The sequence below is a fragment of the Petaurus breviceps genome, unplaced genomic scaffold (genome assembly GCF_028583685.1).
Source record: "Petaurus breviceps papuanus isolate PSGF00001 unplaced genomic scaffold, PetGlider_PUasm1.0 138, whole genome shotgun sequence".
Taxonomy (NCBI): Eukaryota; Metazoa; Chordata; class Mammalia; order Diprotodontia; family Petauridae; genus Petaurus; species Petaurus breviceps.
In genome coordinates, this window is record NW_027185694.1 from 5,286,816 (window position 1) to 5,313,034 (window position 26,219).

The following is a 26,219-nucleotide window of genomic DNA, read 5'->3' on the forward strand; positions in this document are numbered from 1 at the left end:
AGCACAGTGAAAAGATACAACTCTTGCTCCTCTCAGACTAGAGACAGACTGACAATGTCCGGTTGCCGCAAGTCATGTGACAAACAGGAGAGAGTGCGCAGTGGCGACTTACAAGTTCCATGACAGGCACAGTAATGACTAGTAGAAGGCGGGTTAAGTGGGGCATGGACAAAGCACTCATTTCATCTTAACTTTCTTTGACATCTTCTACATTTTTCTCAGGTTGCCTGATATCCTTTGGTGGGCTGCAAGTGGCCCATAGGCCATGTGTTGTGCAGGTCTGATATATACAAGGTAGTCATCTGCCTAATTAATAGGAGGAAATACCTACACTGATGATATAATGTATGTATCGGTATATTTGGGATCACACTGAATCTCTCTCTTAGAATGTTAGGGCATAAGGGCAGAGACTTTCATTTTTGAATTTGTATTTCTAACACATAGCACAGTACATTATGCATGCTGTTGAATTGTTTTAATTATGTCTGACTCTTTGTGACCCCATTTGGAATTTTCTTGGTAAAGATACTGGAGTGGTTTGACATTTTCTTCTCCAATTCTTTTTATAAATGAAGAAACTGAGGCAAACAGGTTTAACTGACTTGCCCAGGGTCACACAGCTTAGTAAGTGTCTGAGGCCATATTTGAACAAAAGAAGATGAGTCGTCCTGACTTCAAACCCAGCACTCTATTCATTATGCCCCCTAACTGCCCTGCATTATATATAGTAGAATATTTAAAATTCTTTCTAAATTGAATTGAAATCAGTAAATCAATTAACAAGCAATTAAAAGATACCTACTATCTGTAAAGTACTAAGCTAAGGTCCAAGACAGAAATGGAATCGTGCCTCCCTTCAATGACTTAAATTCTCCCTGGAAAGACAATGCGTTCATGAATAAATATATGCAAAATAAATATGAGGTAAATTTTTTAAGGAAGACACTAGTCACATTGAAGTTGTTACTCTCTGAAAGTTAGAGATAGAAGGAGTCTTAGAAATTATTTCATCTAATTTCTTTTGTAGTAAGGATATGAACCTAACCCCTTTTAGTTTCCCTGAGCTGGCTTGCAATTCTTACCTGCACTCAAATTCTGATAGGTGGCAGGTTCTCAAATGGGGTGGAGATGCTGATAAAGCTAATTTTATTTCTAGGGGTGACCATGGTAATAGTGATGAATCACTTTTGTTGTTCAGTCATTTTAGTTGTGTTTGGCTCTTCGTGATTTGATTTGGAGTTTTCTTGACAAAGATATTGGAATGGTTTGCCATTTTCTTTTCTAGCTAATTTTACAGATGAGAAAACTGAGGAAGACAGCATTAAGTGACTTACCCAGGGTCACACAGCTACCAAGTGTCTGACACCAGATTTGAACCCATGAAAATGAAGTCTTCCTGATTCTAGGCCTAGCACTTTGTCTACTGTACAACTCTTACCACTGTATGTTTTAGCTCCTGTGCCATAATTAGTGTTCTTCTCATTTGACAAGTCAGCCAAAATGAACCCCACTAACTCTTAATTAGAAAAATTTACTAAATATAAGGCAAAACAACAATAATGATAATGATAATAATAATAATAGCTTTACCCACAAACCAGGGAAACATTTTACCACAAATACACACAGTGTTTGTGGGGGACAAAAGTGGACACAAACTTATAGAACCATGGAAGGGAGACATATGTATATGAAACCAATATTTCTTGGCCACTCAGAATGCTGAACTGATGACCTTGATGTCCTTTTTAACTTTTCTCCAACAACAGTCTGCATAATTCACTGATGGGTAGGGCTGCTAAGATAGTTCTATGCCCTTCCTTCCTTCTTTCCTTCCTTCCTTCCTTCCTTCCTTCCTTCCTTCCTTCCTTCCTTCCTTCCTTCCTTCCTTCCTTCCTTCCTTACTTCCTTTCTTCCTTTTTTCTTTCTCCTTCTTCCTTTCTCTCTTTTTGCTAATGTATTTTATTTAGTTAAATATTTCTAGATTATGTATAAAAATATAAACATTCATTTAAAAATATTTTCAGTTACAAATTCTCTTCCTTCCTCTACCTCTCCCCTCTTCTTGAGAAAGCAAATGATTTGATATTGATTGTACTTATGAAGTTATGCAAAACATATTTCCTTATTGTAGAAGAAAACATGGATAAAAAAGGAGAAAAGATAAAGAGTAAAATATTATGCTTCAGGCTCTAGAGTTCATCAGTTCTCTCTCTGGAGGAAGATATTTGAAATGGTCTTGAATCAGAGTAGTTAAGTATTTCAGAGTTGAACATTCTTACAATATTGCTCTTTCTGTATACAATGATCTAGTTCTATTCATTTCACTTTGAATGAGTTCATTTAAGTCTTCTCAGAATTTTCTAAAACCATCTTGCTCATATTTTTTTATAGCATAATAGTATTCCATCACAATTATGTACCATAACTTGTTCAGCCTTTCCCCAATTGATATCCATTCCTAGGTTTCCAATTCTTTGACACCACAGAAAGAACTGATATATTTTTGTTCAAATAGGTCCTTTTCCCTTTTCTTTGATCACTTTGGGATATAGACCTAGAAGTGTTATTGCTGGGTCAAACAGTATGCACAGTTTTATAGCCCTTGGGGCATAGTTCAAAATTGTTCTCCAGAATGATTGGACTAGTTCACAACTCCATCAACAATGTGTTAATGTCCCAATTTCTCCACATCTCCTTCAGCATGTGTCATTTTCCTTTTCTGTCATATTAGCCAGTGGTTAGTATAATTGTATTTTTGGAGGGCAATTGAGGTTAAGTGACTTGCCCAAAGTCACATGGCTAGTAAGTGTGTCAAGTGTCTGCAGGTCCTCCTGACTTCAGGGCTGGTGCTCTATTCACTGTGCCACTTAGCTGCCCCAGTTAGTATAATTGTTGACCTTTGATTTGAAGAGGACCAAAATAACATCGTCATGTTGGGGTCAAGGTATAGTGTGTCCAACTGTGGCTGATCAGAACAATATGCACTTAGAAGGCTCTACAATAGGGCACAAATAATCCATACAAACATTTGGAATGGAGAAGTCTCTGAATCTGCACATGTCATGTTTCTTTTGAGCTGTTGCGATTCTGCTTTGCTCATAGAACATAGAGCCTTCTTTGTTGTGGGTATGCCATACTGGGAAGTCCTTTACCAGAGTCTCCCATGTCATGCCATTGATTCCAAAGTTCTTCAGAAACCCTGAGAGTGGCCTTGTGTTGAGTCTCCTGACAACCATGTGAGTACCTGCCTTGCGTGAGTTCTCCATAAAATAGTCTTAGCCAATATGACAGGTGTGATGTGGTATCTCGGAGTTGTTTTAATTTGCATTTCTCTAATCAGCAGTGATTTAGCACACTTTTTTACATGACTATTGTTAAAGTGAATTTCTTCTGAAAACTGCCTGTTCATATCCTTTGACTATCAATCAACTAAGGAATGGCTCTTATTTTTTATAAATTTGACTAAGTTCCTTATATTTTTGAAAAAAAATGAGACCTTTATCAGAGAAATGTGCTATAATTTTCAGAGAAACTTGCTGTAATTTTTCCTGAGTTTACTATTTTCCTTCTAATTTTCACTGCATTAGTTTTGTTTGTGTGAAAACTTTTTAATTTGATGTAATCAAAATTATCCATTTTCCTTCCCATGATCTTCTCTATCTCTTGTTTGGTCATAATACATCTGACAGGTATATTTTTCTATACTTCCTTACTTTACTTATGGTACTGCCCTCTAAGTCTAAATACATTTTCTTTTTTTTGGAGGGGGAAGGCTGGGCAGCTGGGGTTAAGTGACTTGCCCAAGGTCATATGGCTAGTAGGTGTTAAGTGTCTGAGGCTGGATCTGAACTGCGGTCCTCCTGTCTCTAGGGCCAGTACTCTATTCACTGTGCCATCTAGTCACCCCTCTAAATACATTTTAACCTTATATTGGTATATAGTGTGGGATACTGGTTCACATTTAGTTCTTGCCAAACTGCTTTCCAGTTTTCCCAGCAATTTTTGCCAAATGGTGAGTTCTTATCCCCAAAGCTTGGATCTTTGGGTTTATCAAACATTAAATTAGTATGGTCATTAACTTCTGTGAACTGTATATCTAATCTAGTCCATTGATCCAGCGCTGTATTTCTTGGTCAGTACCAGATTATTTGGATGATTACTGCTTTGTAATAAAATTTGAAATCTAGAACTATTAGGCCACCTTCCTTCATATTTATTTTTCATTGATTCTCTTGATATTCTTGACCTTTTGTTCTCCCACATGAATTTTATTATTATTTTTTCTAACTCTATAAAATCATTCCTTTGTAGTTTGATTAGTATGGCACTAAATAAGTTAACTTAGGTAGAATTGTCACTTTTATTACATTGGCTCAGCTTATGCAAGAGCAGTTATTATTTCTCTAGTTGTTTAGGTCTGTCTTAGTGTGAAAAGTGTTTTTGTAACTGTGTTTATACAGTTCGAGGTTTGTCTTGGCAGGTAGACTCCCAAGTATTTTATATTTGCTGAAGTTATTTTAAATGGAATTTCTCTTTCTATCTTTTGCTGCTGGGTTTTGTTGGTAGAATATAGAAATTCTGGTCATTTATGTGGGTTTATTTTATATCCTGCAACTTTGTAGAAGTTGTTAATGGTTTCAGCTATTTTTTTTCAGCTGACTACCTAGGATTCTTATATCATCTACAAAAAGCGATGGTTTCATTTCCTCATTGCCTATTTTTATTCCTTTAATTTCTTTTTCTTGTCTTATTACTATAGTTAGCATTTCCACTACAATATTCAGTAATAGTGGTGATAATGAACATCCTTGCTTCACCCTGATCTTATTGGAAAAGCTATGGTTTCTACCTGTTAGGCATCAGGTATCATTACAGGTAAAAATCTTTCTTTTAGTCAGTTCTTCTAAGCATCAGGTAGTAATTCAAGTTTTGAAGTTCCTACTGAAATCAGCTCTTTTCTGAGCTCTACTCTTCTGAATTCTGAATAAGTTCTAAACTACTCTATTGGTGCAAAGCTCCATTCAAAGATTTTGTGGAAAATTAATTCCATAAGTTTGAATTATTAATTAATTTATTAAGTATATGTGTAAGCAGAACACAGTGCTAGGCAATCAGGTAGATACAATATTTAGAGAAGATACACATCTTCAGGTCTTCATGGAGTTTGGTAGAACACCAACCCTACTGCATATTATCAATGAATTAAACAAACAAACAAAAAATCATTCCTAAGAAGTGAAAAATCTCCATGGAAATGGAATCATGGAATCAAGAATACCTAGGTTCAAATCCCATCTCTTGCTTGGTAAGAGGAGTGAAGGAATAGGATCTTATTAGACTTGAAATAAGAAAGACCCATGTTTAAATTCCACTTCTGATTTAATAATTATGGAAAGTCACTTTACATCTCTCAACCTCAATATCTTTACCTTTAGAATATGGATAATCTACCAGCAAGCGTGTGTTTACACACATGCCATGAGATAGGGACTATATTCGACACTGGGAATACAAATACCTGTAGCATTCTCCATTGTGGGTTATTACGAAGATAAAATAAAATAATATATGTAAAAGCATTTTGCAAACTTTTAAGAATTATGTGAATGACAGGTGTTGTTGTTATTACTGCCTCAAAAACATTTCTGCATTTAAATAAAAAAAATTAGAATGTGAGGAGGGGATCCTTAATTTTCCTCATATATATGTATATCTGTATGTGTGATATATGGATATGTACATATAATAAACACAAGTATGTGTGTATATGTATGTGTGTGTATTCTGTTTTCCTTTGAAACCCATAAGACTATTCCTATAAGACATTAGCTTTTGACATCTCAGATTTTTTTTTCACTTTGGAGTTCCTCAGTATTCCCATTAATACAACTACTATTAATAACAACAACCTTATTTTGCCCTCTTATGGTGCCTTTCATCCTGAGATCTCAAAGTGCATTTCAAACATTAATTAAAATCCTCTCATCATCTCTCTGAGTTCCTGGGGTGGGGAAAGAAGCAAAAATCATAATAACTGTTCTGACATTAATTAAGCTCTCCCTGGGCTTGCAAACTAGGTAAATAGCTTTCTTTTCCCTGTTAACAAACAAGATGACTCTCTAGAATGATTACTGCAAATGTTCACTAGTGAGCTTGGTGATTATTTCTATGGGGCACTGAAGGGTCTAATAATCCTTCTAAGTTTGGGCTACTGATGTTACACTTAACACTAAGAGAAGACCAGGTTTTGAGTCTGTCTGTTGTCAGTGTATAACTCTCCTGTGATAAGAAATGGAGTGTAGTAGAAAGAATGTTTGATTTGGAGTCAGGCAACCTGGGTTCAAATCTTGGCCATGGAATTTATGAGTGAGATGTTCCTTGACAAATCATTTAATATCTGTAGACTTCAGTTTCTTCACATGTAAAATAAGATAACTGGACAAAATGAACCCTGAGGTTGCTTCCGGTTCTAAACCAAGACCAGGGGAATTACCTATTTCTCTTTTGAGTGTTCTTTGTTTTTATAGGTCTAATTTGACCTAATTTGGCATAGGAATTACATTTATACACAAAGCTTAGCAAGGGAAGTATAGGCAGAAGAACTCAGGTAATAACAGTAGAAGCTAGTATTTATGTGGGCAGCTAGGTGGAGAGATCACTGGGCTTGGAGTCAGAAAGACTCATCTTCCTGAATTTGAATCTGGCCTTGGACACTTACCAGCTATGTGACCACTTAACCTTGTTTGCCTGAATTCCTCATCTGTATAATGAGCTAGAGAAGGAAATGCCAGACCCTTCCAGTATCTATGCTAAGAAAACCCCAAATGGGATCATGAAGAGTTGGACATGACTGAAAAACCACTGAACAAAATTATTTATATGGTGCTTTAAGGGTTGCAAAGCACTTTATACGTATTGTTTCACTTCATCCTCACAACAACCCTGGGATGTAGGTGCTATTATTATCTCCATTTTATAGATGAGGAAACTGAGGCAAAGAGAGGCTTAAGTGACTTACTCAGGGTCACACATCTACTAAGTGTTTGAGTCTGAATTTGAATTCAGGATTTCAGGATTTTAAATTCAAGGCTCTGTCCACTGCACCAACTAGCCCCCTATTTCAGGGTCTATAGCATGTGGCAAAAGTTGTTGGAGTTTATTGTTTAGTCACACTGAAAACTTAAGCAAAAGCTAGATGATTACCTGGTGGAGATGCTATAGAGTAAATTATAACATGGTGTAGGAGGAAGAACTGAGTTGCCTCTAATATCCCATCCAATTTGAAGATCCTATGGTCTGTTGGTACCACACACACACACACACACCACAGCTACTACCAGGAAGGAACGTATTATCTTTTTAAAAATTATTAACATATTTATATGGGTAGCTTAGAGAGACATCCCTTATAACAAAGAATGGAAAGGATAAATTAGTTCAGCAAAACTAAGCAACTCATCCAAAAAAAAAGCCATATGCTTTGTTCCAGACCCATAATCCCTCAGCTCTTTGAAAACAATGCAATCAATATTTTGGAGTACCTGATGCTTTTCTTCTTGCCATTGATCTCCTTGGGCTGCCTAGAGGTGAGATAAACTTTCTAGGTTAAAGCATGCAAACATACTAGTAATTTAGCATAATTCCAATTGCTTTCTAGAATGGTGTCTGATTTGCAATTCAGTTGTGGTTTCTTTCTGGAAGTGACCAATGGATTTTTTTCTACTTTCACTTTGCTTTTTGAGTCTAATAGGTCTGGGTAGTTTTGATTTTTTTGGAATGTGGCGTCTATCTTATTTATTTATTTTGATCATGGTTTCAGGTATTTTGACAAGTCTCAGATTTTTTTTTGTTCCTTGACCTGTTTTCCAGGTCAATGACATTTGTTATACCTTACATTTCTTTCCATGTCTTTTTTATTTTGATTTTTGTCTTAATATTGATTATTATCTTATGGGATTTGTTTTATTTTAAATTTTTAGGGAATCTTTTTCTTTCAGAAGGTTTAGCACCATTTGCAATAAGCTATTCATTCTCTTTCCAAGTCTTAACTCAAGATGTCATTTCATTTCCAATTCTTTCTGTTAGAAATCTCATTTCATTTATATCATTTTAAAACTTGCCTCATTTCTTCTTGTAATTTTAATTGGCTCTGTAGTCAATCTGTGTTTTTGTTTAAGGATTTACTTGCAGTTGTTGTGTTTACTTCTGTTTTTGTGTTGGATCAGAGTGACACTCACTCCTGCTCTGTGTGAGCTGCCTTGAACACAGCTGAAGACCCCACCTCCATCAGCACACTAGAAGGCTTCTGGGCTTTTCTGGCTGGACCCCTTCCCAAGCTCTGTGCCAACCAAGCCTGGGAAAAAAAAGACCCACTGTGTTTCTTCTTGTGTTTCTTTGGTTTGATGGGCTTCTTTCTTTTTTTTGAAGTAGTTATGGAAGGAAATCTTATCTAGAGCAGAGCTTCTTAAACTTTCTCTACTTTCCCTTTTACTCTTTTGGCAACGTTGGCATTGTGTGGCCTGAGGGCATGTGCAGTACGAAAGTGCGCATGCTTTATGTTCAGAACCAAAGCTGTGGTGAAGTTGCAGGATGGGCAAGTGCTGTCAGAAACTCCTCAGGTTCATTATGTTTTTGATTTTTAATTAATTTTTGCTCATTGGGTGTTCAGAAACCTTTTACTATTGCCAAATTTTTTGTAACCCCACATTGGGGTTGTGACCTGCAATTTAAGAAGTGCTGATCTAGACTGCTTTTTTTTCATTGCTTCTTTTGATGGCTCTGATTCATAGCTCCCTGTACATTAGTGTGCATGCCTTTCCTCAATTTTTCAACATTAACTATTCCTGTATTTTGTCATCTTTGTCAATTTGTTGGATGTGAGGTAAAACACCAGAATTGCTTTGATTTGCACTTCTCCTGTTATTAGTGGTTTGGTGCAATGTTTCACATTTGTTAACAGTGTGTAGCGCTTTCCTTTGACCTTTTATCTATTAGTAAATGGCTCTTGGACTCATATATTTCTGTTATTTACCTACATGTTTTAGGTAACAGACTTTTATCAAAGATACTTGAGACAAAAATTTTCTAATTGGCCAATTCCTTTCTTAATTTATTTGCATTAATTTTGTTGGTGCAAAAGCTTTTCAATTTCATGTGATTAAAATGATCTCTTCTATATTTTGTGGTTGCTTTTATTCCTTGTTGGGCCATAACTTCTTCCTCTTTTAAGTATTTTTGAAGCGTCATCAATTACCATATCAAAGGCACTTAATATGACTGTGTCTATTTTTTTTTTTGGTATGACTTTTAATATCGACGCCATATAAATTTTGAGTTTATTGTGACATAATTTAAAAGTGTTTGTCTAAACCTAATTCTTTTATAGACTACTTTCTAGTTTTCCCAGTAATTCTAGTCAAATAGGGAATTCTTCCCCAAGTAATTTCTTTTCATTTTTATTCCATACTGGGGTGTTCAGATCAATTGTTTTTCATTCTTCAATACCTAATCTGTTTCTTTGTGACATTAGCTTTTTCCTCTGATCTTTCCATTTTGCCTATCCCTTACACAATACAAATGGAATAAAAATTATAACAAATTATAGACCCACTCCCTCTTAGTCTTTCAGTCAACAAGTACTCATTAAGTGCCTACGCATGTGCTAAGCACTAGAAATACAAAGAAAGACAAAACATAGTCCCAGCTCTCAAGTAGTTCACAGTCTAATAGGGGAATCAACATGCGAAAAACTATGAACGAACAAGCTACATACAGAGTAATGGTAGGTCATCTCAAAGGGAAGGCCCTAATAACAAGAGCAGGAGGGAAGGGAAGGGGCTTTTGTCGAACTTGTCCTTTGAGCTGAGTGCTAAAGGAAGCTTGAGAATCCAGGAAGCAGAGGTGAGATGGGAAGGCATTATAGGCACAGGGGACGGCCAGTGAAAATGCACAACTGGGGAATGGTGCCTTGTGTAAGGAATGACATCGAGGTCAATGTCACTGGATCTTAGAGTAAATGGAGGAAATTAAGGTGTCAGAAGACTGGAAAGGCAAAAAGAGGCCAAGTCATGAAGAGCTTTAAAGGCCAGAAGATTTTACATTTGATTATGAATTTTATGATGAGCCAATGCACTTTATTGAATGAGTGGGTGACGTGGTCAAACTTATGATTTAGGAAGATCTCTTCATTAACTGGGTAGGGAATAATATGGAAGGGGGAGAGATTTGAAGTAATCCTGTTCTGTGGTGATGAGATCCTATGCCAAAGTATCGACAGTGTTGGAGAGTGAAGAGTATGAATAGGGGAGATGTTTTGCAGGTAGAATATAGGAGATTTTGTAACAGATTGGATATGGGGAGTGAGAAGGAATATTAGAAGATACTTAGGTTCCAAACCTGGGTGACTGGGAGGATTAGGGAAGTTTAGGAAGGGGAGGATTTCCAGGGGGAAAGATCAGGAGTTTATTTTTGGACATGTTGAGTTTAAGTTGTCTATAGAATATCCAGTTTGAAATGTCTAGGAGGCAGTAAAAGATGGAAAATTGGAGGTCAGCAGAGAGTTTAGGGCTAGGTAAATAGATCTGAGGACCATGTGTATAGAGATGATAATTAAATCCATGGAAGTTGGTAAGATCACAAGAGAAATAGTATTAAGCCTTGAAGACAAAGAACACCAAGTAATGAAGAGAGCAAAGGAGATTGAGAAGGGATAGACAGACAGTTTAAAAACCCCACCAAAAAAAAACCAAACCTAAAACCAAAAACCAAACACAAATGAGTTAGTGGGAAGGAAATGGATGAGTCTTGTTAGAGGCAGAATTGACGATAGAAAAGAGTCAGAAATAAAAATGTATAAAGCAAAACAATATGGGGATATTTGATGAAATGACGAATAGCTTAACATATGTCAGTATTCCTTGAGGGAATCACTGAACTGCTGCTTTCTCTAAGTATTCATGACTTCATCAGTCTGGGCATTCTCTTTACCAATACAGATTGTAAGTTATTTTTTTTTCCATACCTTCTGATCTCATTCAATTTTTACCCATATCTTCCCATGAATGCTTCATAGAGGATCTACCCAGTGTATTAAAGGCTTTTTTTCCTTATTCCATCTTGTCTCAGGAGTACCATTGTGGCTGTCCATCTGTTTCTGGATAAATATATCTAAGAATCATATGCATAGAGATCATAATTAAACTCATGGGAGTTGATTATTTCATCACAAAGTGAGATAGTATAGACAGAGAAAGGAAAGGACTTAAGATAGAACCTTAGGGGACATGCATAGTTAGTGGCCATTATCTGGAGAAAGAGAGCAAAGAAAGCTAAGAAGGAGCAGTAAGAGGGGGGTAGGAGGAAGGGAAAGAGAGTATCATTAAAACCTACAGAGGACATATCTGAGAAGAGGGAGATCAGTAGTGTCAAAGACTGCATAGCGGTCAAGAAAAATGAGGAATGAGAAAAGGCCATAAGATTTAATGATTAGAAAATCATTGGTAACTTTGGAGAGAACAATTTTAATTAAATGATGAGGTTTGGAGCCATACTGCAGAAGGTTTCAGGGTTGTGTTACAGTCTTGTAAAAACTGATTGTTTAAAAAAAGCTGATTGTTAAATTATCAGTGTAAGCATTTATACCTCAGAAATCAGCAAATACTACAAATAAGGGTTTGGTTTATAGTTTTACTGATTTCTAGACTTAAGAAATTGATGGAAAATATTAATAATGCAGATTAAACTTAAAATCATGTCATAGGTAAATAATTTTCCCAGACAGCTGGCTTTTAAACATTTACCTGTGCACTATTGGTTTAGTGTATTAGGAAAGAAAACAGAGTAACCAATGCCTTTCCTCTTTAAAAATTTTATTTATTTTATGAACTAAAACAAGCATTTCCATAACAGTAGAATTAAAAAAAAGATGATCACACATGAAACTGCAAATCTATTATATACAACTTGCTATTTCTTTTAAATATATAATACAGTTATCATCTAACATTTTGTTAGAAGTTTAACCAAAAGAAAAAAAAAAGAGGAAGAGGTTTAGTGACAAAAGGGAGAGAGACATAGGACAATAGCCAGTGGGGATGGTATGATAAAGGGAAGGTGTTTTAAGGACAAGGGATACATCAGTGTGTTTGAAAGCAGCAGGGAACTAGCCAGTATATAGCAAGAGGCTGAAAATTAGTGGGAATATGGGCAATAGGCTGGGGAAGATGGGAAAGGGAGTAGTTTTTGGAGAAGCCAAGATAGAGTGAGATCATGTAGAAAGTTTAGCCTTGGCAAGAAGAAGGGTCACTTCTTCATGCATGACAGGGGTGAAGTTGAAATGCACTTGGGAGATAATGGGAAGGAGTGATTGTAAGTGATTGAAAAGAAAATTTGGGAATATAAAAGGATATTTGCTTTGCTGTAAATGGCCTTCTTTTCTCTCCTCTGTAGTCCCTTTTCCTCGGGTACTGTTTGTGTCCCTGCTGTCAATCTGTGTTTGCCACTTTCAGCTTCTTCCATGTCTCCTGCTGGTAGAATGAGGAAACAGCTGGGCAGGTAAGCTAAGCTTGCTCTTCAGATGAGGAAAGGTTTTGTTTTGTGTTTAGTATGCCAGGCTGCTTTAAAATAATGGTAGTCCTTAGCCTGTGGCTTTTTCTTCCAAGGACTTAATAAGCATTTTATAGACCTTATCTCCATTGTGCTCACAGCATTCAAGTAAAGGATATGATTGGCAAACCTTATGGTTCCACTTTAGTACTCAGTATAAAGTCAAACATTGATCCACATGCAGTAGATCTTCACTGAAACTGGCCCTGGGAAGTCCCTGGGGAGACATTTTCCTGGAGAACTGTGGATGATCTGCCTGCAGGTCTCTGGTGAAACTTAGACTTGGGGTACTTGCAGGTGGAGGTGAGGAGATGAGTTAGAATTAAAGAATGGCAAGAGGGAAGTCATTTCTCTTAGAAACCTGGCCTGATGTTCTGACATCCTAAAAGTTTTCCTAGCTTGCTTAAGAAATAATAATAACAAAACTCATATTGTATATTATTTTGAGGTTTTCAATGTATTTTACATATAACATTTTATTTTATTTTCACAATAATCTTTTTTGTTTTGTTTTGTTTTTTTTGGAGGGGGGAAGGCAGGGCAATTGGGGTTAAGTGACTGGCCCAAGGTCATATGGTTAGTAAGTGTTAAGTGTCTGAGGCCAGATTTGAACTCATGTCTTCCTGACTCCAGGGTCGGTGCTCTATTCACTGTATCACCTAGCTGCCCCCACAATAACATTGTATGGTAGATAGTACTAGTTGGTAGATAGGCAGAGAATGGAAAGAAAACATTTTAAGCACTTATAATGAGCACGGCACTTTGCCAAATACTGGGGATACAAATGCAAGCAAGCATGACCATCCTTGTCCTCAAGGAGCTTGCATTCTAATGGGGAAAGACAAGACATAAAGGAGAATTTAGTGTATGTGAAATTAAGACAAGAAGAGGCAAAGTGATTTTCTAAGTCTTCCATATGCACTAGGGATTGATGCAGTCTCCCCAGGACTCTATCCCAAGACCTTATGTGGGAATTGAGTTCCAAATCTTTGACTTGGCCCTTACTCACTGGAAACTACTACTATTTAGAACCAGGTTTTAGAAATCATTTAGATCTCATATAATTGTAAAAGCGATCTAGTTGACTTAAATGAGAGATATAAATTGATGTGGTGATATTAAGGAAATACCAAAAGACAAATAACACAAAATATAGAAAACACAATCATTGTCTCAAAGCAACACTACTCAGTGATGTGACTGACTTCCTTAGGTAGCCAAGGCTGCTGCAGGAAGGACTGCTTTCTGCTCATTCTACACAAGTACATCATGACATATCTGAAGGAAAATATAGGAATTAGTTATGATATTACAGAGGGGCCCAAAGGAAAGTCACATGCTGTTGTCTGTGTGGCTAAGCTATCTCCTCTGAGAATTCTCGGGAAGATCAGAGATCGTTCACTTGTGCTGGGTAGAAGAGTGCAGTCCCCAGCCTCACTGACAAGACTCCACCTCCATTATCTGTTTTATTGGAAGAAAGTAAAGTTTTCCTCATCATTGACCAGCTGAGGAAAGACAAAGCAGAGGCCATAGTGGCATAAAGGATGGACCACAGAGAAGTCCCTCTTCAAATTTTCCACCTCTATGTGCTTATCTAATCAGAGGCCATGCTGGTGTGATGTCATTATTTACTTTGTGTCTTATACTAGTAAGTGGAAAATCAGGATTCTTTTTACTTGAAAGACAATGTACTTAAGGTGCCACATCTAACCTCACCTCTCCTCCAAACCTTATCAAAGTGTGGTGTGAGGATCTCACTGGAGACCCCTAGATCCTTTCAAAGGATCTGTGAGGTCGAAACTATTTTCATAATAACATGAAGACTTTTGAATTTCTTATATGGCAGGTATCCATAGTTACAACCCACAAAGCAAGAACTTTGATAATTTTTAAAACTGTAAGAACAAAAAGTTTGAGAATCACTACTCTAAGCCATTGCTTCAACTACAAACTTCATGATTTTTCTCTCCACCTTATTCCCTGCCCTTATACTTAGAGACTTCAATATACATGTTGATGTTCTTGTAAATAACTTTGCTTCCTATTTCTTCACCTTCTCAAATCGTATAACATGCACTTTCCCTGCAATGAAGCCACACACAGAGATGGTCATATACTTGAGGTCATTATTACCCACTAGTTTTCTGCCTCCATCTAGAGCTATGGAATTCCTCTTTCTTACCACAACCTCCTATCATTCCATCTCTTCCCGTGCCCCATCCTTCCTAAACCTATTCCTTCTCACTGCAACCACCAGTTACTTGACTCCTTCCCTATTTTTTCAGTCCTTCACCCCTATCCTATCCTCATTTTTATCTGATTGTAATTTTGATCCTTTATTTAAGCAATTCCTCTTCACACTGGCCTCTGCCTCGAAATCCTTTGTCTCATTGTCTGATCATAACTCACGCATTTTCAAACCCCATAGTAACCCCACACCAACCTTCACCTCCCTTCCTTGAATGCTACTACACATCATTGGAGGAAATTACATAACTGTGTTGACTGGATTCACTACAAATTCATGTTATCTAATTTCAACTTGTCCCTCACCACGTCATGGCAATACTTCTTATTCCTCCCTGATTGTCTTTCTTTCACATTCCCACAGTATCTGTTCCAAATCTTCTCTTCTTCTCTCAAGACACCTACACAATTGTTCTTCCTCTCTCAGCAGAATACCTTTTCTTACATTTTACCAAAAACTTTGAGGCCATGTGTTAACTTCCTCTACTTCTTAATTCTACACCTCAGATTCCCTAAATATTACCCCCTCCTCCTCTTTTGCTGCAATCTCTGATGAAGAGATAAACCTTCTCCTTGCCGAGGTCAATCTTTCCACTTCTATCCTTGATCCCATCCTTTTCTATCTGTTCTAGGAGCTTGCCTCTTGTTCAACCCCCCAACACTCAGTCTTCAATCTCTTTATCCATTGGCTCTTTCTTTGCAGCCTACAAACATGGCCAGATTTCCTCTGTCCTTAAGAACCTTCATTTCACTCCACTAATTCCTCAAATTATTATGCTGGATCTCTTCTCTCTTTCATTTCCAGGCACCAGGAAAAAAAAAACCCATCTAACTTACCTTTACTCCCTCATTTCTCATTACCTCTCAGTAATTTACAATTTGCCTTTTGATTGTAAATCAAATTACTCTCTCTCTCTCAAATTACTAATCAACTGTTTAATTACTAAATCCTTTTTAACCTTCTGTAGTTTTACACTTCGGATTTCCACCATCTTTCTGCATCTTATATGCACTCTATTTCTGGATTTCTCAGGACACTCTTCTTTCCCACTTCTCCTATTTGTCTGATTACTCCTGTTCAGCCTTCTTTGTTGGATCTATGTCCTACTCCATATGCATATGGGGGGGGGCAGCATCAGGGATCTGTCCTCTCCTTTTCTTTCCCTAAGCTTCTTTTTCAGTGATCTTATCAGCTCCCTCATGGGAACTTTCATTCATCTCTATGAAAATAACTCCCAAATAGATATAGATATAGATATGGATATAGATATAGACATAGACATAGATATGGATCCATCCCTCTCAACTTTTGAGATCCAGTTTGACATTACCACCTGCCTGCTTGGCATCTCTAACTGGATTTTCCAGGGGTGTCTGAAATTCTACATATATAAGATGGAACTCATTATATTCTCTGTAAAGCACATGTTTCTTCCTAAATCCCTTATTTCTGTTGAGAGCACCACCATCCTTCTGTTCATTTAGGTTTGCAACTTTGGAGTCATCCTCAACTTTTTCCTCTGCCTCATCTTTATCTCCAATAAATAGCCAAGTCTCTTCAATTCTAACTTAACATCTTTTATAGCTTCTCCCTTCTTTCCACTCAAATAGCCCCACCCAATTAAAGTCATTATCTTTTCTTGCCTAAATTAGTACAATTGCTTCCAGTCTTTTTTCAAGGTTACTTCTACCAGTGTAGCAGCAAACACCCTGGCATACCCAGGATGGATGCTAGCACAGGTTCTTTAATGTGTTTTTCTAAAGGAAAACAACTCAAAAAGGGTCAACAATCTTATTTTAATCAAACATATATAATTTGCCTAGTTCAGGGGAAAAAGTCAGCACCCCGAACTTTAGAGTTTACAAACAGAAGTTAACAAGGAGACAAAAACAAAGACAGAGAAAATAACACATTTCAGCAGATCAACAGACATAGCTTCAAAGCTGGGGGTGCTCAATGGATGTCCAAGTCTAATCTGGCCAAATCACACAATTCTTCCCAAAGTGAGCCCCAAAGCAAAACCTCACCTCAGAGGTGTGTATATATGGCCTTCTCCAGGGTCAGAGACCATCACAACCCTCATGACCCACTGCCCAATTACAAAGTAACAAGGTGTAGGTATTCCTGAAAAACAAGCCTCCCACCACAGGCTCCATGTGACTACATTCAGCCTCTTGGGGGCTTTTCAAATCAGGGAAGATCCTCAAGTTCAATTTAGGCTTATTAAAGCACAGGGAAGATCTTCAAATTCCTATTACCATTACAATCAGTTGCTAAATTATAGGTATGACCCTGTCACTGTCCTGCTGAAGAATCTTCAGAAGCTCCTAAATGCTTCTAAGATATACATATATAAACACACATATATATATGTGTATGCACACATATAGACAGTATGTATATGCACACATAAATATACATATACATGCACACACATATGTATGTATATATGTATATGTATTTCAAATCCTTCATGCTCTGGTTCCCACCTATATTTCCATAGTCTTCATCATTAAACCTCTTGTACTTTATTTTTATTTTATTTTATTTTTTGCCTTTTTTGCAGGGCAGTTGGAGTTAAGTAACTTGCTCAAGGTTACACAGCTACTTTTTTTGTGTGTGTTAAGTGTCTGAGGCTGGAACGGAACTCGGGTCCTCCCGACTCCGGGGCCAGTGCTTTACTCACTGTGCCACCTAGCTGCCCCAAACCTCTTGTACTTTAGTATGTGTTCCTGAAAAACTGGCCTATTTACTATTGCCTTGATGTACCCCTAAATCTCTATCCTAAGTGCCTTGGCACAGGCTGCCTCCTGTGCCCAGAATGTTTTCCTTTCTTGATTTTATATCTTAGTATACCCAACTCCAGTTCCAATGCTGTCTCTTACATAAGGCTTTTTCCTACCCTGCTAATACTTAAAATTCCTCCTAAAATCTTTGAATTTACTTTGTGTATGTTTTATTTCTACCTATGTATTTATATTCCCTTCCCTTTTCCTTTCCACCATTTCCCAAGTAGAATATGAACTCCTGTAGAGCAGAGTTTGTTTTCTTTTTTGTCTATCACCAGTGTCTAGTAGCATTCCTGGTACACAGTAGGTACCTAAAGGTTCTTATCTAATTGAGTTAAATAATCTTAATGATAGGGTGGCTAAGTGGCACAGTGAATAGAGCACTGACCCTGGAGTCATGAGGACCTGAGTTAAAATCCACACTTAACACTTACTAGCCATATGGCCTTGGGCAAGTCATTTAATCCCAATTACCCTGCCTTACCCCCTTCCAAAAGAAGAAAAAAAATCTTAATGATAAAAAGGGGGAGAATATATCCATAGAGTGCTCTTTGTTTTTAGACCAAAACTGTCAATTAGTCAGTCAACGAACATTTATTAAGCACTGAGTATATGCCAAATACTATGCTAAACAATGGGAATAGAGGGGGAGACAAGATGGTGGCATAGAAGCAGGAAAACTCCCTGTGCTCCCCCTATAACCACCTCAAATACCTATAAAAATGACTATAAACAATCTTTAGGGCTACAGAACTCTCAAAGTGACAGAAAAACAAATCTCCCACTGAAGACAGCCCAGCAGGAAGAGAGGAAGGGTTCATTGCAGCAGGCTGGGAACCAAGCCCAGCCCCACCTGAGCCTGCAGTTTTAGCCTCAGGGACGCCAAGCCTAGGCCAAAGGGACTTAGGGAGAGTGGATCACCAGCAACTGTGGCGGTTTCCAGAATTATCAACTCATAAATACCAAAGACAAAGTGATAGGTCAGTGTAGGCTTTGGGAATGGGGAATGCGGTCCAGCCTCTGCCCCTGGAGAGAGAAGTGACTGAGCCATGGCAGCCGCTGCTGTGTGGCTGCTTCAGAGCTCCTGGTCTGCAGATTGTAGGGGTCCAAGCAACCAGTCTGAGGGGTAATCACTCTTGCTTTAACCTGCTTGGATCTGAATTGCTATCTAAGGTGGAGGTTGTAGGGTCAGTGACCAGGTGCCAGAGCATGTGGAGGCTTCAGGAGGGCACCCAACTAATAGCTACAGCAACTGAGAAAACCCCAGCAATTTGGGACAAAGCTCTCTTCTCTGGAAGCAAAGTTCTACCGTGACAAAAAGTTCACAAGTCAAGTAATTGAGTGGCAACATGAGCAAGCAAAGGAAGCAAAGAAAGCACAGCAATCCGACTTTGGATTCCCTTTTTGGGGACAAAAAGGATAAAAGCATGGAATGGCAGGAAGACAATGAAGTCAGAACTCCTGCACCAAAAACTTCCAAGAAAAAAATGAATTGGTTACAGGCCATGGAGGAGCTTAAGAAGGATCTTGAAAACCAAATAAGAGAAGTGGAGGAAAAATTGGGAAGGTAAATGAGAATGATGAAAGAAAATCATGAAAAGAGAGTCAACAGCCTGAACAGAGAAAATAAGACCCTAAAAAATAGACTAACTCAAATGGCAAACGAGGCTCAAAAAGCCAATGAGGAGAAGAATGCCTTAAAAAGCCAAATTTGCCAGATGGAAAAAAAGAGAATCATTCCTTCAGAATTGGATTGGAACAAATGGGAGCTAGTGACTTTATGAGAAATCAAGATACTATTAAACAGATCCAAACAAATGAAAAAAATAGAAGGCAATATGAAATATCTCATAGGAAAAACCACTGACCTGGAAAATAGATCCAGGAGAGATAATTTAAAAATTCTTGGACTACCTGAAAGCCATGATAAAAAAATAAACCTAGAAATCATCTTTCAAGAAATTCTCAAGGAAAATTACCCTGATGTTTTAGAACCAGAGGGCAAAATAGAGGCTGAAAGAATCCACTGATCACCTTTTGAAAAACATCCCAAAAAGAAAACTCCTAGGAATATTATAGCCAGGTTCCAGAGTTCCCAGATCAAGGAGAAAATATTACAAGCAGCCAAGAAGAAACAATTTGAATATTGTGGAAACACCATCAGGATAACACAGGATATTGCAGCTTCTACATTGAGGGATTGAAGGGCTTGGATTATGATAATCTGGAGGTCAAAGGAGCTGGGATTAAAACCAAGAATCACTTAACAAGCAAAACTGAGTATCAAGTTTCAGGGGAAAATATGGTCATTCAATGAAATAGAGAACTTTCAAGCATTCTTGATGAAAAAACCAGAGGTGAATAGAAAATTTGACATTCAGATACAAGAAGCAAGAGAAGCATGAGAAGGTAAATGGGGAAAATAAATCATAAGGAACTTATCAAAGTTGAACTATTTACATTCCTACATGGAAAAATGATAATCATAATTTATGAAACTTTTTTCAGTATGAGAAAAGTTGAAGGGAATATATATATATATATAGTTTATACATACATATATGTCTATATAGGAGGGTATATGGACATATGAAAACACATGTGAGTGTGTGTATATATGTGTACAGTTATACATAAACAGAGGGCACAGCAACAATTGGAAGGGATGATACTTAAAAGGTGAAACTGAGAGGTGGGAGAGGAATATAATGAGAGGAGATGGGGAGAGACAGAATGGGGTAAACTATCTCATATAAAAGAGGCAAGGGAAAACTGTTACAATGGAGGGGAAGAACAGGAAGGCAAAAAGGAATGGGTCAATCTTACTCTCATTGAATTTGGCTTAGGGAGGGAATGACATACATACTAAATAGGGTATCTCACCCTACAGGAGAGTAGGGAGGAAGAGGATGAGAGGGGCATGATGGAAGGGAGGGCATGTTAGAGGGGAGGGAAGTTGGAAGCACCCACTTTTGAAAAGGGACAGTAGCAAAGTAGAGAATAGAATAAATGGGAGTGGGATAGGATGGAGGGAAATATCATCATTCTTTCACAATATATCCACGATGGAAATGTTTTGCATAGCTACACATGTACAACCTATATTGAATTGCCTATCTTCCCAGTAAGGGTGAGTGATAAGGGAGGAAGGGAAAGCATCTGGAATTCAAAGTTTTAAATGAAATGTAAATATATATATATGCAACTGGGAAATAAGATATACAGGCACTGGGGTATAGAGATCCATCTTGCCCTACTGGAAAGTTGGAAAGAGGATGGGTGAGGATATAGGAAAGAGCAGATTGGGGGAGGGGGTATACAGTGAGGTCACTGTTTGGGGTGGTGGGTAGGGGAAAGACAGGGAGAAAGTTTGTAGCAGCATCTTGTGAAAATGAATGATGTAAAGTAAAAATAAACATAATATTCAATTTAAAATACAATAGGAATACAGAAAGAGGTAAAAGAGAGTCTCTGCTCCCAAGAAGTTTACAATCTAATTGGGAGGACAATGTGCTAACAAATATATACAAAGCAAGGATAAATAAGAAGTAATTAACAGAGGGAAGGCACTAGAAATAAGGGGAGTGGGGAACTGAGAAAGGCTTCCTATGGAAGATGGGCTATTTGTTGGGAATTGAAGGAAGCCACAGAAATCAGTAAGTGGAGATGAGGAAGATCATTTCAGGCATGGCAGGCAGCTAGAGGGATGTCCAGAGTTAGAGATAGAATGTCTTGTTCATGGAGAAAGTGAGAGCTTAGTGTCACTGGATAGAAGATTATATGGTGTAGAGTAAGGTATAAGAAGCCTGGAAAAGTTGGGGAGGCTAGATTAGGAAAGGGTTTAAATGTCAAACATGATTCTATATTTGATCCTGGAGATGAGAGAGAAGCACTGGAGTTTATTAAGTGGGGGGATGGTGACTGGTTGGATGTGCACTTTAGGGAAATCACTTTAGGGACTGAATGGAAAATGGATTGGAGTAGAGGAGACTTGAGGTAGGTAGAACCAACAGCTGGTTCTTGCAGTGGTGCAACTGTGAGGTGATGAGGGTTTGCTCTAGACTGGTGGTGGTATCAGAGGAGAGAAGGGGGCATATTCAAGAATTGGAAAAATGAAATTGATAGGCCTTGGCAATCAATTTAATATGGAGAGTGACGGATAGAGAGTAGTCAAGTATGACACCCAGGTTGTTAGCCTGAAGGACTGGGGAGGGTAGTGTTGCCCTCTACAATAATAGAGAACTTAGAAGCAGGGGAAGGGGGAAAAATGCAAGTTCTGTTTTGGACATGTTGAGGTTAAAATGTCTAATGGACAGTGAGTTTGTTTGAAAGGTAAGTTAGAAATGTGCGATTAGAGGTCGGCTGAGGTTAGGGCAAGATAGGTAGATCTGAGAATCATCAGTATAAAGGTGACAATTAAATTGATGGGAGTTGTTGAGATCATCAAATGAAGGAGTATACTAAGAGAAGAGAAGAGGACCTGGGGAATGATTTGCATGAAGATCCCACAAAGGTGTCTGGGAAGAGATGTAGGAGGAAAACCAGGAGAAAGCAGTGTTTCAGAACCTAGAGAGAAGAGAGTAATCAACTGTGTCAGATACTGAAGAAAGAACATGGAGGATTGAGAAAAGGGTTGAATTTGGCAGTCAAAGTTCATGAGTAACTTTAGAGAGAATAGTTTGTGAAGAATGATGATGTCAGAATTCTGATTGTAATGAATTAAGAAGTGAGTAAGAGGAGGCATCCATTTAACAAGAGGGAACTCCTTTTGGTAGTGAAAAGTAGAATAGAGAGAGGATAATGGTCAGAATTGAAGTATCGAGTGAAGGTTTTTTATGGTACAAGAGACGTGGGTATGGAGTAAGGAAGGAGCCAGTAGACAAGGAGAGATGGAAGATAAGTGATAGAGTGGGCTTGGCAGAGGACAGTCTGTTGGAGGAGACAGAATGGAATGCCTTCACTTGAAGACATTAACTTGATAAGGAGTAAGGACATTTCATCATGAGATAAGCTGAAGATGGAGATAGTTAGTAGCAGAAAGCATCTGAGTGAAATGAGATGAGGAAGAGAGAAGAGGAAGCTCACAACGAATGGCCTCATTTTTTTTTCCCTCTGAAAATATGAGGCAAGATTGTAAATTGAGGGGATGGGGGGAGGGGAAACCATAGGAGGGCTGAAGATGAATGAAAAGATTTGGAAATGTTGCTGTAGAGTATGGGATGGTGAGTTGATAAGGAAAGAGTGGAAGAATTACTGAGCAACAAAGAGGTCCCAGTTGAGGTTGTATAACATAAATTTGTGGTGGATCTAGCCAGAACTGTTGCATGATTCTCTCTATCTTCATTCAGGAACACTTGATTAAATTAATCTTTCGAAGATTAGGATCCCTATATGGTAAACTCCTGTGGTTCCTTGTAGTGTGTGTAGTACTTGGATATTAGTTTTCTGTGAATGATGATACCCACAAAGACTTCATACGCCCCCCACCCAGAACCTCCTCTAATTCTATTTTTACTCAGTCCACATTCTGCTTGGTCCTCTAACCAGTGGGGCACTCCCTGCTATGTTCTTCTGCGAGGCTGTGATAAACCTCCCTGGTGACCAGCAAGGTGAAGACACCCGACCTGGGTGTCTGGGCATCTGTTCAGAAAACAGGTACAAAAGAGTGCCCCTACCCTCAGGACCCCCTGAGGAAAGGCCTGGCTCAACAAATCCAGGGACCAGCAACTGGGATCTCACACCTCAGCCTGTTACCTTTGATAAGACTTGATCTTGACCCATAGTAAAGCCTTAATGCAATCCAGAACTCATACCTGCCTCCAGGATCATATTGTGATCTCTATTCCTGGTGGAGGCCAAGAGAACTCAGTCCTTCCCTATAAGCATTACCTACAGCTCCACTGGACTGCTCCCCCAAGGTCACCACCCTCTTTCCCTCACTGACTATCACTGTTTGCCTCTGGCCCTCACTGCCCCCATTGCCACTTTCCATTGCCCCTGCTGTCTGTGGTAAGTATCAATGTCCTGCCAATAAATCTGCCTCTGAGTGCCTTAGGACTTCCTTCTGGTGCCCAGAAACCAGGTTTATATTGACAGTGGGCAGGTTATCTGTCATACTATTTATGGGGCACTGTCAGACCTTCAGCAACCATTTCACAATCCTGATGAGTATGGCACTGTGATTTAAGATATGAATGCAAGGGCTGTTGGTCTCAGTAAACACAGACTGCCTGCTTCTCAAGAACTGCCGTATTAGTGGAAGAACTGGACAACATGTAAGACATTCCTTGTTACCTCCAGGATCAAATAGAAAACCCTGTTTGGTGTTCAAATCCCTCCCCTTCTTGGGCTCTCCCTATGATTCTTGCAACTTCCTCCTCTACCTTGTACTTTTTGATCCAGTGACACTGGTTTCCATGCTGAGTCTCACAGGACACAATTAACAAGCATTTATTAAGCACCTACTGTGTGCTGTTTTCACTGGCTGCACTTTGTTCCCTATCTGTCCCAGTCTCTTGGCTACCCTGCCTTCTTTTAAGACCTATATAAAATTCCATCTTCCACAGGAAGCCTTTCCTCCTTAATTGTAGTCCATTCTCTCTGTTGAAATTTCTAATTCGTCCTGTATGTAGCCTGTTCTTGCTTTATGTAAGTGAAATAATTCTATTTTACTTAATATGAATTTTCTTGGACATGGGTAAGGGGCAAGGGAGAAGCAGGAAGAGGGCCATGCACTTGTGGAGGGAGAGGGACGAAACAGAGTTCATGGACAAATTGGGGGCTAGGGACAGAGAAGCAAAGGCAGGAGAAGGAACACAAGGGATCAGAGGCCAGCCATGTGGGGGCCTGGCCAAACAGAGGAAGAAGGGAAAGAGGCAGGGAACAGCTGAACACAGACACAATCAGGAGCTGACATGCAACATGGGCAACACACAGGGCCAGGGAAAGACACTCAAGTACCCCATGTGGAGCAGGGACAGACAGTACAAGGGAAAACATATGCAGGTCTGTCTATATGGAGGGCTGGATAAACTGAGGCAGAGAGCTCTCTTGGCAGTAGAGGTTGCATGCCAAGCCTCTGGGCCATGGTGGTGGTCTCTCTGAGTATCCATTGTTCTGCTTTCACTTGGAGGGTTTTTTCCTTTAGTTTTTTGGCTCTTTTTAAGTTGTTTTTTTTTTGGGGGGGGGAGAGTGGGAGGCCTCTAAGCCCCTAGATGAAAAGCAGGAGCAGAGAGAAAACAGTACTGTATGGTCAAGTTAACATGGGCTTTTTTTTAAATGCAGATTTCCTTCAGAATTCTTTACATAAAGTAGAATTTACATAATATGAATTTATGTAAAATGAGAACTGTCTATAGTTGTCTGTCTGTTGTGAATTCCTTGAGAGCAGGGACTGTCTTGCCTTTTTTGGCATCTTTAGTTCTTAACACAATGCTTGACACACAGTAGGTGCTCAATAAATGCATGTTGAACTGACTGAAACCATGAAAATGTCTGGAGCTTGGCAGTATGCTCCAATGTGTTAACGTAAACTTAAGAGTTCAAAACCTAGATGGATTTCTAGTCTCAGCCCCACCATTGCTTTTGGTAGACAGTTGGCGAATCACTTAATCATTCTGTGCCTTCCTTCTTTCCCTTGAAAAGCAGATGTAATTAATGTTTGTCACTTGCCCATGTCAAGGGTTATCATGATGGTAAATTTGTAATTATGAAGTTTATGCAAATGTGGAAATCATAAACAGACATAATATTGCTTCTGTTCATCCCATCCCCAGTATTGTTTGAACACATGTATCTGAATATGCCTTCAGAGTATACTTGTCATCTCAGAACTCCAGTATGTTATAGCCAGAAGAGACCTTAGGGATCCAACTCCCCTCATTTTAGAGAGAAGGAAACTGAGGCTTGGAGCAGTTAAGTTACTTGCCCAAAGTAGCATAGCTCCCTTGTGCCAGAGTTGGGACTAAGGTCCATGTATTTTGTCCAGTTTTTCCCTACTCCTTGGAACTGCCCCCATCAGTCTGCTGCCAGTTGGTGGCCATCACTTGGCTTGAATCTAGAGTCAGTGGCTCAGGATGCAAGCAGTCACATGACACAAAGACCACAGGAGACTCTGTTTCAGGTTGGACACACACAGTTCACTTTCAGCTGAGCAACCTCATTCAAATCAAGCTGGGAAAGCCAGAAAAAAAGCCAGATGGGTAATTGCCTGGAGTGTTCAGGGAGATGGTGGGTAGTGTGGTTCACTGACTACCCAAGGAGGTTTGGCACATTATCGTTTCAAACCATCCAGAATCTGAGTGACCAAAACCCAGTGGTCTGATTCTGTCAGCTTAATTTTATTTAACACAGTCACATTTCTGGACTTCAGCTGTGCTCTGTACTTTGGATCAGCTTCCTGAGCTGAAATGCACTTGGGAGATAATGGGAAGGAGTGGTGTTAGGATGGGAGTTGGGAAAAACCAGACAGATAGTTATATGGAATTATGTTAAGAAGAGATGATTAAACTCTACTTTGAGTCATGGAAATTTTAGAGCTGAGAGGGCTCTCATCCATCTTCTAGGTTGGGGGG